General features: G+C 43.5%; 1 pseudogene across 1 annotated transcript in view; it reads left to right on the top strand.

Moving 5' to 3' along the window:
- Window positions 1–14,704, top strand: part of LOC311140880 (uncharacterized protein KIAA0825 homolog) — a 117,264-nt pseudogene that overhangs the window by 95,921 nt on the left and 6,639 nt on the right. The window contains exons 10-12 of the transcript in view: window positions 2,773–2,879; window positions 4,919–5,058; window positions 7,940–8,115. The product of the transcript in view is annotated as an uncharacterized protein KIAA0825 homolog (transcript). The remainder of the gene's footprint in view (window positions 1–2,772; window positions 2,880–4,918; window positions 5,059–7,939; window positions 8,116–14,704) is intronic.

The raw sequence follows: 14,704 nt of genomic DNA, 5'->3' as shown, positions 1-14,704 counted from the left end.
CAGTTGCTTTACACGTTCTGTGTTTCTCTCGAAAGGAACTCTGTAAATTTGCTTCATTCTTATTCTGTGGCGCGCAAGTACATGACTTAGTGCAGAAATACTTACACTGTGTATATTTTGAAAGATGGTGTCATTATCAATTATGCGCTGCTGTATTTCGCGCAGTCTTATTGCATTATTGGCAATCACCATGTTCACTATATGGGTCTCTTGCTCTGGAGTGAACATTCTTCCTCTGCCCCCAACATCTGGACGTCTAGCAATTCTGTAAAGTAACAATTTCAGTATTTTTGCATGTATGGTACTGTTGTGTTTCTCATTAGAGTATGGCAGTGCTACAAAGTAGTTACCGATTCTCATTTCGAAATGTCCTAATGATGCTTGCCACAGTGTAGCGGCTCAAATTAGGCTGAACCCATTTTCCAGCTTCCCTCAGGGTCATCCCATGGTTGATGACATGGTCCACTATTGTAGCTCTGATGTCATCAGTTATTCTATTTCTTACTCTTCTTACCCTTCCTCTTTCCCCTCCTCGTCCTCTTCTTGCTCCTCCTTGTCCTCTTCCTCTAACTTCCTCTAACCCTCTCGCTTCTTCAACTCCACGTCCTCTTCCTCCAACTTCTTCAACTCCACGTCCTCTCCCTCGGCCTCCTCGGCCTCCTCTGATTCTCACTCTTCTCCCTCTTACTGCTCCTTCCATTGTACTCCACACAGACAGCTTACCTGTGGCTTATTTATAGTGCTTAGGCTGATTGCAAAGTGAACTAATTATCTACAACAGTTTTCACATGTGCAAGTGTGCCAGACAGTTGGCAAAATAGTGTTAATGATAGCCATACATGTGTATAATTTTGCTAGGAGTGTGTTGGAAATTTGGTAATTGAGTGTAAGCAGTGAGTTGTGTTTAAAGTTCTGCAAAAAGAGTGTTGTGCAGTGAATTGTGCCTACAGTTTTGCAAAGTGTGTGTTACAAAATTGTAAACTGAGTGCAAAGCAGTGTTTGTGCTTTTAGTTTTGCAAACTCAGTGAGTGGTTTTGCTATACGTATTAATAGTTTTAGAAATTGTGCTACAAGAATCACGATTAGCGCTTAAGCATTCAGAAAAAACTGTAATATTTTTCATAATTTCACAATTAATAAACATTATTTATTTATTTATGTGGAATATCCGGTGTTTCTATGTCAAACAGTTTTGTTATATTTCATTATTCTGTGATGTATATAAAGTGTAATATTGGGATGCAAACTCAAAATGGAATACATTTTAACTCTATATCTGACATGGTTAAGGTGTCTTCTTTTTTTAAAGCTCATAACCGTGTGTGAGGTGAATACTTTTCTTTCAAAGTAGATTTGTTTAAGACTACCCTGATTTAGCCCACTGCAGTAAAATGTTGAAATCATCTTATTTAATTATTTCACATATTTTACATCTGATAATGCGGCACAGAGGTCCAGAGATAATTACAGTACAGATAATTACAGTACAGTGTGATACAGTACAGTGTGATACAGTGTGATAATCTAAAGTAATGAGTACATAAAATCCTTGAAAGATAAGAAAATTCTGGTCGTTTACTGGTAAACTTAGAAAGTTTCCAGTAATATACCCTCCCTCTGCAACCCTAACCACTGGACTTTAGGGTACACTCTAACATCATGAAAATCCTCCACTTACAGCCATACGCGTGTATATTTCAGCATCATAGTTAGATTTGCCTGGCTTCACTTTAGTTCTAACAGTCCACTCTTTAATCATGGTGTCATTCTGTGACTCCATCAGTTCAGTCACCATATAGTCAAATCAAATCAAATCAAATTGTATTTGTCACATGCTTCGTAAACAACAGGTGTAGACTAACAGTGAAACACTTCCTTACGAGCCCTTCCCAACAATGCAGTCATGATGGTATAAGCAACTAGCACATATTGTCACGAATTCCGCCGAGACTGCTCCTCCTCCTTGCTCGGGCAGGCTTCGGCGTTCGTCTTCCCCGGAGTACTAGCTACTACCGCTTGATGTCTCGATGTTTGTTTGGTCTTGTCTTGTTAGTGCACCTGTTTCGTGTTATGTATTGATTAGGTCACCTATAAGTTTCCTTTAGTTTTGTTTGCAGTTGTGTGTGATTGTCCGCCTGTCCGTTAATGTATGGTATTTGTTCTCGTGTTGATAGTGTATTTACGCACTGTATGCGTAATCGCTCGCCTCCAGTGTTTGAGGCCCGTTATTTTGTATTGTCTTGTTGACTAGTAAAGTCATTTTGACTGAGCTTCTGTGTCCTGCGCCTGACTCCAACACCGCATCCACATCAGCTTGTGACAGATATAGAGCTGATATACTGTATGTTGTTTGCGTATTTTGTATGCTGTATGCTGTATGTTCTATGTTGTATGCTGTATGCTGTATGCTGTATGCTGTATGCTGTATGTTCTATGTTGTATGCTGTATGCTGTATGCTGTATGCTGTATGCTGTATGCTGTATGTTGCATGTTGCATGCTGTAGGATGTATGATGTATGTTGTATGTTGTATGCTGTATGTTGTATGCTGTATGTTGAATGTTGTATGCTGTATGCTGTATGCTGTACGATGTATGCTGTATGTCGTATGTTGTATGAATGTATGGTGTATGTTGTATGTTGTATGCTATATGCTGTATGATGTATGTTGTATGCTGTATGCTGTATGATGTATGTTGCATGATGTATGTTGTATGTTGTATGATGTATGCTGTATGGTGTATATTAATGGCTATCTGTCATGTGTATCAGGACCTTCCCGTACAGGCCTGGAGAGGGCTCTGCCCCAGCTCTGGCAGCCATGGAATACACTGGCTCAGTGCCATCTACCCTATCCTGTTCGCCCAGCAGGCAGCACGGTACGTAACATACACACACAAACACACACACATTCTAATACACAGCCAAACTGTCACCACCACCCATATCAAGGACCTTACGTGTGCTGAGTTAGGGGCATGCTACAGTCTGTCATAGCTCATACTTTACTCTGCTAGGCCACTGTGTTCCTTAGGGCCCCAGTCTTACCCAGGCTCTGATAATGCAACACAGATGCAGTGAAAGAATCAGAGAGGGGACCTCCAGTGCAGTGCCAATACACACACTGTGTTTATGTTGATGGCTGCTGTGGGAGGGGGTTCACTCAGGGTGTAAACAGAGAAGACAGAGAGAGTTTGAGGAGTGAGAAGAGTGAGGTGTGTGTGTGCTTGTGTGTGTGTTTGTGTGTTTGTGTGTGTGTGTGTGTGTGTGTGCGTTTGTGCATATGTGTGTGGGTTTGGGGAGGGGGTGACTGTTAAGACCTGAGAAGGTGCACTCAATCACTCTCCACCCTCGCCCCATACTGCCCTCGCCCCATACTGCCCTCGCCCCATACTGCCCTCGCCCCATACTGCTCTCGCCCCATACTGCCCTCGCCCCATACTGCCCTCGCCCCATACTGCCCTCACCCCATACTGCCCTCGCCCAATACTGTCCTCGCCCCATACTGACTCGCCCCATACTGCCCTCGCCCCATACTGCCCCCACTCCTCACCCCCCACCCCTTGGTGATGTCATTGTGTGCTTAGAGTGCACTAATCAACCCCTGCCATGCTCCCAAGGCTCGTAGAGCTGAAATTAGTTTATTTTTATGACCTCTTTATTTTCGCTGTGTTCAAAGATGACAGGGTGCCTTGCTGTGGTTCCCTGGCCAAATCCACATGTCCTTCCATGGCCAGGCCCTGTAACCAGACCTTCCCTCAGCTCAGCCCCTCACATAAACAGACTGTTATGGTTATTAAATAAAACAACTATAAAAACACAAAGCACATCCATAAATCAAGTAGCATTATGGCCCATAAAAAGTGTGGAGCTATCTGTTTTTGGGGTATGTGTTTGACACTGTAATCCGACCCTGTGCTGTAGCTGGTCAGATTTATCAGAGCAGTTAAAGGAGGATTTTCCTGGATTTGCAGCCCCAGTGACATCATAAATTGTGCTGTCAGGTTCAGGCATAGTGATCCTCACTCAAGCAGCAGGGTGGTGCACCACACTCTCACTGTTTGGATACAATGTTTGACTAAAACATAATAATTTCCAACCTTGCTTACATTTGTATATGATCGTGTGTCTCTCTATTAAGCATGGGCATACTTGGGAACATATTTCCAAAATGAAAATCACTTGAGGCTGATTTCCTGGTGTTTTTACAGTCTTTCTTCAATTTTTTTGCTCAGAAAACTTGGGGGGCCAAATAAAACCACCCGGGCCAAATTCAGCCCGCTGGCCGCCAGTTGGGGAACCCTGACGTAAGGGGTTATGCTGTATATTCACTGTTCTACTAAAGACGTAGGGGGTTATATTGTATATTCATGTATTTGGTTTCCCAAAAAATTTTAATTTGCTTTTAGCCAGCCAAGATTAAACACAGCGAGCATGAAGGCATTTGCAGACTAGTCTGGTAGGGGAGGAGGAACTGACATTCAAGGAAGTTACTATAGCATTACAGTTAATATAGCATTACAGTTACTATAGCATTACAGTATATTCGTGTTTCATGGCTGTGTGTCCTCCCTTGCTGAATGGACTGCTTTCTATCTGTCTAGTTACCTGACTCTGCAGATCTATCACTGTTGTTATGTGTTGTTTCTCCTGCATCGCTCTGTCTGTCTGTCTGTCAGTCAGTCAGTCAGTCAGTCAGTCAGTCAGTCAGTCAGTCAGTCAGTCAGTCAGTCAGTCAGTCAGTCAGTCAGTCAGTCAGTCAGTCAGTCAGTCAGTCAGTCAGTCAGTCTGTCTGTCTGTCTGTCTGTCTGTCTGTCTGTCTGTCTGTCTGTCTGTCTGTCTGTCTGTCTGTCTGTCTGTCTGTCTGTCTGTCTGTCTGTCTGTCTGTCTGTCTGTCTTGTGACTGTCTGGGTTGAAGGGAGGCCCTGGCGGGCAAAGCCGCCTCAGAGGGCCAGCTGAGGCTGCTGACCTCTGACCCAGGATGCAGTCCCAGGTTGCTGTTGACTGCCATCCTGCACAGAGACTGTCACCTGCCCCGAGTCTTCCTGGAACACTCCCGTAAGACCACACATTCTGATGGAAGTACTCTAGCTACCTGCTCATAGCACCACAATCACCTGGGAAAGGTCTACTGGCATTGGTTTGTAAATTCATTGAATTGAATACTTTATTGTCCCTTTAGGGGAAATTTGTCTGGCAACATACTGCAGCTCCTGTGTACACATACACAACACATACAACACTACACCTATGTACATATATGTGACATTGTCACGATCGTCGTATTGAATAGACCAAGGCGCAGCGTGATGAACGAACATGGTTAAACTTTATTATCTTTAGTGATAATAGACAACAATAAACAAAACAAGAAACGACTCGTGAAGTCCACGGTAACAATGACCAACACGGAACAAGAACCCACAAACACAAAGGGAAAACAGACAGTTTAAATATGGCTCCCAATCAGAGACAACCAACGACAGCTGACACTCGTTGCCTCTGATTGGGAGTCACTCTAGCCAACATAGAAATAAACACAACAGAATGAACACACCCTGGCTCAACATATAGAGTCCCAGAGCCAGGGTGTGACAGACATGAGTCCAATATCTAATTATGTTGTAAATAGAGATTTGATGCGTTTGTATGGTTGATTGCAGTTGTAATTTTCCCATTCATTTTAGAAACCAAAGATTTAAGCCCACCCTCCCAGAGGCCCATGGGTTGATAGTGCTCTAATGGAACTAATCACATCTCTGGACGGGCTGTGCAGTTCCTGAAAGTCTTTACTATCATCATCATCATGGCTAAATCAATAGAGCGCAGTAATAAACACTGAACAGGGCTAGCCTGAGAACACACACTGACCTTTAAACATCTCCTTCCCCTCTCTCCTTGCTGGGAAAATGCAACCTTTAAAGACTGTTGTGCACTTGCACATTAATTCACATTAAAGCGACCTTATTAATAACAGAGGCAGCCTTCTAACACGATGGCAGCTAGCTAGCGCTTCTCCCCCCCCCCTCACCGTCGCCTGAGCCCGCACTGCACTGCCGTAAATCAACACCGCTACCACACCGACCGCTGCCACAGAGACCAGCTAATTAAGAGGAACCAAACAGACCCAACTCCCAGCAGCCACTGCTGTCTTAAACGCTCTGTGATAGGTGGGTCTGTTCTCTGGAGTGCGGTGTGTGCAGCAGCCCCAGCAGGCCAGGCAGGGGTTTCTGCTACATTAGGTCCTCTCTTTACATGAGCAGCTTTATACACAGGACTGTTTTATTATCATCACACACTGTGTCTGCTTCCAATTACAGACGAGAGAGAGAGAGAGAGAGAGAGAGAGAGAGAGAGAGAGAGAGAGAGAGAGAGAGACCTTGTGTCGGGCCTTGCTGGCAGAACATAAACAGGTATTTGTTGGCCATGCATCAAGGTTGCAGGAGCTGAGAGAGAGAGGCGTGGTGTAAACTCCTCAGAAATGGAGAAGCAGTCTATCTATCATAACTCATCTCCAGCTCCATAATGGGATCATTATTAAAATGTGCCTAGTTAACCCGCCATGCTCTTCAGCACCCCAAGTGGAAATAATATATGTCCCCCCCTTTCCCCCCCGGTATCGCCACGCGCCCTCTCCTTACGGACCAATTACCAGGCCGACAGACTACAAGGCAGAGGCTTTATCCACATAATGCAGTGTAATAGAGTGATTGTAGGTCAAAGGATGTTTGACCACTTTTTATGTGCAGCGTCAGGAGCAAAGAAATTAGAAAGGAAATCAATTCCCATTGGTGGATAGGCTTTCTGTCTTCTTAATAAGCCGGGCGAAATTAGGGCCCCCGTATCCCTTGATGTGGCAGGCACTTTAGGCCTGTCATTTTAAAACAGTTCAACATTTGTCAAGGGGGAGCACAAACAACGCCCTGTCTTCGCTCAAAGGGCCCACTCATTGAGTGCTGCGTTGCATTCGCCCTCCTATTCAAATACCTGTCATCTCCCACAAAACAGACTGATGGACGGCCTGTGGACCTGTGGACCACCGGAGGAACACAGATGATGCTATACACCGCCCACCCCTAACCCTCGCCACCCCATGCCTGCAGCGACCCTCAAAGGGACATCCTGTCAAAACGTGTTCCTCTGCACTTCCTGCCTTCTATCTACTAGTTATTCATTCACAAGAGGCTGTTTTTCTATAGTTTCAGTACATATGTGTGGTGTGCTTTTTCTATTCCAACACTTATTTTGTTACCTCTTGTTTGCGTGTTTCAGCTTGGACAGCCTTGACATTTGTCACGTACGTTAAGGAACGGGACGGACCAAGGCGCAGCGTGATATACGTACATGTTTATTTACACTGAATAAACACATGACAAAACAACAAACAAACGAAACGTGAAGTCCTAAAGTTGTACATACAACGAACCTTACCCGGAACAAGATCCCACAACTAGACAGTGCCAATAGGCTGCCTAAGTATGATCCCCAATCAGAGACAACGAGCTACAGCTGCCTCTGATTGGGAACCACACCGGCCAACATAGCTCTACACATAATAGATCAAAACATAGAAAACACCACAAAGAATATACACACCCTGACTCAACATATAAGAGTCCCCTGAGTCAGGGCGTAACAACATTTTTCAATATGTACAGGCCTTGAGATACTTTCCCACTTGACGCATTTGATATTGCTTTAGTTCCACCTCCCCCCAGTCCCCACCTCCAAGGTGCAGCTGGGGAACATTCCGAATCATGACGGCTAAGGTTGAAATGGAAGGTTAGCAGTGCACAGCCATCTACTGATCGCAGCTGAAAAGGCCCCATTCAGAAATGACGAACATTGCCAAATATGCTTGGGTTTCACTATAGTCCTTGACCTTTTATATATGTTTTTGTCACTTCAACTTTTCCATAAAAGAGGACTATCTTTTCAGATTTCAAAGGGAAGGAGGAGGCAGATTCTGTGTCTTCTGTGAAGAGCGAAGCAAGAAGATGAATTTATGGAGGTGGTGTTCAATGTGCTCAGCTCTCTGAACAATGTCCCCAAAGTTGTGACTCTGGCCCTGGAGACATACTTCGACAGGGGACACTTCTGGGACTATACAGCCTGGCAGGTTGTCAAACCTCATTGTTGCTATACAGAACCTGTATTTTACACTGTAGTACACTGTACTTTAGGCACTTTGGTGAACACAATGCAGGATGCAGACTGAGTTTCCAAAGAGAACCGCTTAAGAAACCTGTCTCCTAACTAATGTTCATATCAAACCTGCAGCAAATACATCATGTATTTTGGAAAAACCCAACTTGAGCTGCACTTGATTTAGTTTGACTGGTACAATGGAACCAATGGAATAGTCCTTAAAGTGCAAACTCCAAGCTAAATTAAGCACACTGAAAATATTTGAAACTATTTGACAAGTTTATTTGACCAAGGTCAGGTTCAGATCAATGTATAGGTTAACGCTAAACCGTCTTTGTGTGGCTGTGTGTGTGTGTGTGTGTGTGTGTGCGTGTGTGCACGTGCGTCGTCAAACACTGTCGTCATTATTCAAATTAATAAAACACATCAGAAGTGGGCTTTTATCAGAATGAATTCGAGGGCTCATTACAAATCCAAACGGTAACGCAAACCCTTCCTCCACTGGCTCTCTGGTGACTGTTTACTTGTTGTCATTTCCATTACAGAACATATCAAAAGTCCTGCTCCAACAGCCGCTCAGCCGGTTGAGCTAATCGTACTACATTGGTTCAGTGCTCAGTAACAGAGACTGCAATTATTCCCTGACACTTCCCTTTCTTTGGAAAAAGCTTTGATTTTTGGGCTTAATCAGGGCTCCTGTGAAGTCTCAGCTCTTTCTGGTGTATTTTTTTCTCCAACACATGCGAGGGGTAATTATTGTTGCATAAATTAGGCTGATTGGACTAGACAGTGGTGGATTCGCTCCTGTAGTCTCAATGTTACCCAGTTCTCTCTCTCTCTCTCTCTCTCTCTCTCTCTCTCTCTCTCTCTCTCTCTCTCTCTCTCTCTCTCTCTCTCTCTCTCTCTCTCTCTCTCTCTCTCTCTCTCTCTCTCTCTCTCTCGTTGTCATTAGCGTAATTGCTGCTCTAGGCTGCACCTCCCAACTGAGACGGGGTGTAATTCAATTTTGGGGCACAGGATATCCCTGACCCAAACTATTGATCTCTCTGGGAACTTCTCTACTGTTCTATGTATTGTCTGGAGTCAGTAATGCCCAATGCCTTAATAATCAGCTAGTATCGGTTGAAGTCTTATAGGTTGAAGTTGTCAGTAGCTATGTTTCCATTAACTTGTCCAGTGATCTTTCTGTCGACATTTAGAAAGTTTGCTTTAGAAATACACGGTGTGTTTTCAATTAACTGTCTTTTCGATAAAAACAGCTATACATAATTACGTTACATCTTAAAAAACGCTTTTTCACAATAACCTAGAATGTCAAATATAAATTATGTTGTTGAGTGTTTCCATTATCCTATTAGGCACATTGCGCATTAATAAAGTGGCGACAGACTGTATACCCTGCCCACCTATCTTTTATGTTTCAGGTAGCCCGCAAAAGCCAAATGGATAGAATGCCAGAATTGACTAATATTTGCCATATTCCAATAATTGGTCTGTGCCATGGTGTAACTTACACTGACGCCGAAACAATTTGATGGTGAAACTTCAAATTGTAATGTGAAGTAATTCAGGCATTCTTGAAAGTCAAGACAATCCTTGTCCTGCAAAGAAACATTTGTTTTATTGTTGAATAAATGGATTTTGAAAGCAGTAGGCATTTAGAGTGGAGCTTTGTAGTTGATAACATCACGTGGTGCCCCGCGTACCTTCAAAATTATTCGGCAATCATAATTTATTAGAAAAACACAGTTTCCGTCATCATTTGTCACAATAAAGAAAGTTAGACAAAAGAACAATCCACCCCTGTGGAACGGATAAAAAGGTATTTGATCTTTAGAAAATGTCTACTACATCTGCCGTTTCCATTACACAAGTTGTTTTTGTGACATTGCTTTCGTCGAATAAACCTGGGTCAATGGAAACCTGCCTACTGAGTATGTAAAAGTGGTGAGTTGAGAACAGTGTTTGAATATGGGATGACTTTTGACAAATGGGTTGAGGCCTCACCTGCTTCAGGAGACAGGTTTTTTGTTTTCCCATGCAGAAAACCTATACAACTTTCTTTTTTTTTTTTTTTTAAGGGAAGGAGAGTTATAGATGGTAGTGTCCCCTGGGACGTCAGTGCACTTCCAGTCCTGCCCCTGTACTAAATCTCTGTGACGTGCTGTAGCTCTAAGTTTTACTGCTAAAGCTGTACAAACTTTCTGGATGACATACAGCTAGCTGCATACTGTTGCTGCTCTGGTGCTGATATGTACAGGATATTAAAAGCCAAAACGCTGAAAGGCCTGACTTGGGAAAAATACCTAATTCTCCTGGTTTTGATACACAATACCTCACTTCTCTTGGTTTTGGTTTCCAAACACTTATTAGCACGTAAAGGTTACAAACCCCAACTTTTTTAATCTGTTGGGATGTTTTCAGATTTTCGCTTTTAAATAATCTTTCTCTCCTTGGCACTGAAATGGTCCTTTAGAATAATTAATTGACAAAGTTTTGTCTCCTGGTTTCCCGGGTCTTGATAAGTTGCTGATTTAAATACAACGATTAATAAGCATTAGCCAATTTAGAATAATAGCAGTTCCTAACACTCAGAGGGATTCTTTTTTCATCTGTCTTGAGGGTGCTGCTACTGTCCTGTCCTAGACTCAGCGCGGCCGGTGGAGAGAGGGGGAGAGTGGAGGGAGGGCGGAGAGTGGAGGGAGGGGGGAGGGAGAGAGTGGAGGGAGGGAGGGAGAGAGTGGAGGGAGGGAGGGAGGGAGGGAGGGAGGGAGGGAGGGAGGGAGGGAGGGAGGGAGGGAGGGAGGGAGGGAAAGTGGAGGGAAGGAGGGGGAGAATTCACAACCAAGAATTCACAAAATGGGACAAACACCAAATTGAGACTCTGCATGTAGAATTCTGCAAAAATATCCTCTGTGTACAAAAAAATAAATATATAATGCATGCAGAGCAGAATTAGGCCGATACCCGCTAATTATCAAAATCCAGAAAAGAGCCATTAAATTCTATAACCACTTAAAAGGAAGCGATTACCAAACCTTCCATTACAAAGCCATCACCTACAGAGAGATTAACCTGGAGAAGAGTCCCCTAAGCAAGCTGGTCCTGGGGCTCTGTTCACAAACACAAACAGACCCCACAGAGCCCCAGGACAGCAACACGCTTAGACCCAACCAAATCATGAGAAAACAAAAATATAATTACTTGACACATTGGAAAGAATTAACAAAAAAACAGAGCAAACTAGAATGCTATTTAGCCCTAAACACAGAGTACACAGTGGCAGAATACCGGACCTCTGTGACTGACCCAAACTTAAGGAAAGCTTTGACTATGTACAGACTCAGTGAGCATAGCCTTGCTATTGAGAAAGGCTGCCGTAAGCAGACCTGGCTCTCAAGAGAAGACAGGCTATGTGCACACTGCCCACAAACTGAGGTGGAAACTGAGCTGCACTTCCTAACCTCCTGCCAAATGTATGACCATATTAGAGACACATACTTCCCTCAGATTACACAGATCCACAAAGAATTCGAAAACAAACCCAATTTTGATAAACTCACTTACAGTGGGGGAAAAAAGTATTTAGTCAGCCACCAATTGTGCAAGTTCTCCCACTTAAAAAGATGAGAGAGGCCTGTAATTTTCATCATAGGTACACGTCAACTATGACAGACAAAATGAGAAAAAAAATACAGAAAATCACATTGTAGGATTTTAAATGAATTTATTTGCAAATTATGGTGGAAAATACGTATTTGGTCAATAACAAAAGTTTCTCAATACTTTGTTATATACCCTTTGTTGGCAATGACACAGGTCAAACGTTTTCTGTAAGTCTTCACAAGGTTTTCACACACTGTTGCTGGTATTTTGGCCCATTCCTCCATGCAGATCTCCTCTAGAGCAGTGATGTTTTGGGGCTGTCGCTGGGCAACACGGACTTTCAACTCCCTCCAAAGATTTTCTATGGAGTTGAGATCTGGAGACTGGCTAGGCCACTCCAGGACATTGAAATGCTTCTTACGAAGCCACTCCTTCGTTGCCCGGGCGGTGTGTTTGGGATCATTGTCATGCTGAAAGACCCAGCCACGTTTAATCTTCAATGCCCTTGCTGATGGAAGGAGGTTTTCACTCAAAATCTCACGATACATGGCCCCATTCATTCTTTCCTTTACACGGATCAGTCGTCCTGGTCCCTTTGCAGAAAAACAGCCCCAAAGCATGATGTTTCCACCCCCATGCTTCACAGTAGGTATGGTGTTCTTTGGATGCAACTCAGCATTCTTTGTCCTCCAAACACGACGAGTTGAGTTTTTACCAAAAAGTTATATTTTGGTTTCATCTGACCATGTGACATTCTCCCAATCCTCTTCTGGATCATCCAAATGCACTCTAGCAAACTTCAGACGGGCCTGGACATGTACTGGCTTAAGCAGGGGGACACGTCTGGCACTGCAGGATTTGAGTCCCTGGCGGCGTAGTGTGTTACTGATGGTAGGCTTTGTTACTTTGGTCCCAGCTCTCTGCAGGTCATTCACTAGGTCCCCCCTGTCACGGTTTCGGCCGAGGCTGCTCCTTCTCCTTGTTCGGGCAGGCTTCGGCGGTCGTCGTCCCCGGAGTACTAGCTGCTACCGTTCGTTGTGTCTGTGTGTGTTTGGTTTGGTCTAATTTGTTACACCTGTTGCTCATTTCGTCTTGATTATGTGTCCTTTAAGTTCTCGTTGTTTCTGTCTTGTGGTTGTGTGTAGTTGTTCTATGTCAGCAGGTGTTGCCAGTCAGTTTGTGCTCTATGTTGTTAGAGAGTCCGCACGTTGTGCGTTTGTTGTACATTTACGCTGAGTGCGTTTGTTTTTTCGGCTCTGTTTGTAGCCGTTATCTCTGTGCACTTTATTAAAGTGTTTTTGGACTTGCATCTGCATCCTGCAATTCCATGAATGGTGTGTAGTTCTGTCAGGGCCGGGCGTAGGTGTGGTGTGGAATCAATTGCAGGATGCAGATGCAAGTCCAAAAACACTTTAATAAAGTCCACAGAGATAACGGCTACAAACAGAGCCGAAAAAACAAACGCACTCAGCGTAAATGTACAACAAACGCACAACGTGCGGACTCTCTAACAACATAGAGCACAAACTGACTGGCAACACCTGCTGACATAGAACAACTACACACAACCACAAGACAGAAACAACGAGAACTTAAAGGACACATAATCAAGACGAAATGAGCAACAGGTGTAACAAATCAGACCAAACCAAACACACACAGACACAACGAACGGTAGCAGCTAGTACTCCGGGGACGACGACCGCCGAAGCCTGCCCGAACAAGGAGAAGGAGCAGCCTCGGCCGAAACCGTGACACCCCCGTGTGGTTCTGGGATTTTTGCTCACCGTTCTTGTGATCATTTTGACCCCACGGGGTGAGATCTTGCGTGGAGCCCCAGATCGAGGGAGATTATCAGTGGTCTTGTATGTCTTCCATTTCCTAATAATTGCTCCCACAGTTGATTTCTTCAAACCAAGCTGCTTACCTATTGCAGATTCAGTCTTCCCAGCCTGTTGCAGGTCTACAATTTTGTTTCTGGTGTCCTTTGACAGCTCTTTGGTCTTGGCCATAGTGGAGTTTGGAGTGTGACTGTTTGAGGTTGTGGACAGGTGTCTTTTATACTGATAACAAGTTCAAACAGGTGCCATTAATACAGGTAACGAGTGGAGGACAGAGGAGCCTCTTAAAGAAGAAGTTACAGGTCTGTGAGAGCCAGAAATCTTGCTTGTTTGTAGGTGACCAAATACTTATTTTCCACCATCATTTGCAAATAAATTCATTAAAAATCCTACAATGTGATTTTCTGGAATTTTTTTTATCATTTTGTCTGTCATAGTTGACGTGTACCTATGATGAAAATTACAGGCCTCTCTCATCTTTTTAAGTGGGAGAACTTGCACAATTGGTGGCTGACTAAATACTTTTTTTCCCCACTGTATCTACTGGGTGAAATACCACAGTGTGCCATCACAGCAGAAAGTTTTGTGACCTGTTGCCACAATCAAAGGGCAACCAGTGAAGAACAAACACCATTGTAAATACAACCCATATTTATGTTTATTTATTTTCACATTTGTACTTTAACTATTTGCACATTGTTACAACACTGTATATATACATAATATGACATTTATAATGTCTTTATTCTTTTGGAACTTCTGAGTGTAATGTTTACTGTTAATATTTATTGTTTATTTCACTTTTGTTTACTATCTACTTCACTTGCTTTGGCAATGTTAACATACGTTTCCCATGCCAATAAAGCCCTTAAATTGAATTGAATGGAGGGAGAGGGGGTGAGTGGAGGATGGAAGTCAGAGGAAAAAGGAGAAGAGGGGGAAGATTTGAGGGGAAAAAGTGAAAGAGTGTTTATGTATTAACCTGAGATCATCACTATTCATTAAAATAACCTTCACTGGGAAGTGATGCCTGGGATGTAAACAATTAGGGTACAGTGGCATCAGCGGGAGGGAAGGGGAATCCAACAACAACCCCCCACCGCCACACC

This window comes from Coregonus lavaretus (genome assembly GCF_964263955.1).
Source record: "Coregonus lavaretus genome assembly, chromosome: 14".
NCBI lineage: Eukaryota > Metazoa > Chordata > Actinopteri > Salmoniformes > Salmonidae > Coregonus > Coregonus lavaretus.
Note: the sequence above shows the minus strand (reverse complement) of the source record. Positions and strands in the feature narration are given on the sequence as shown.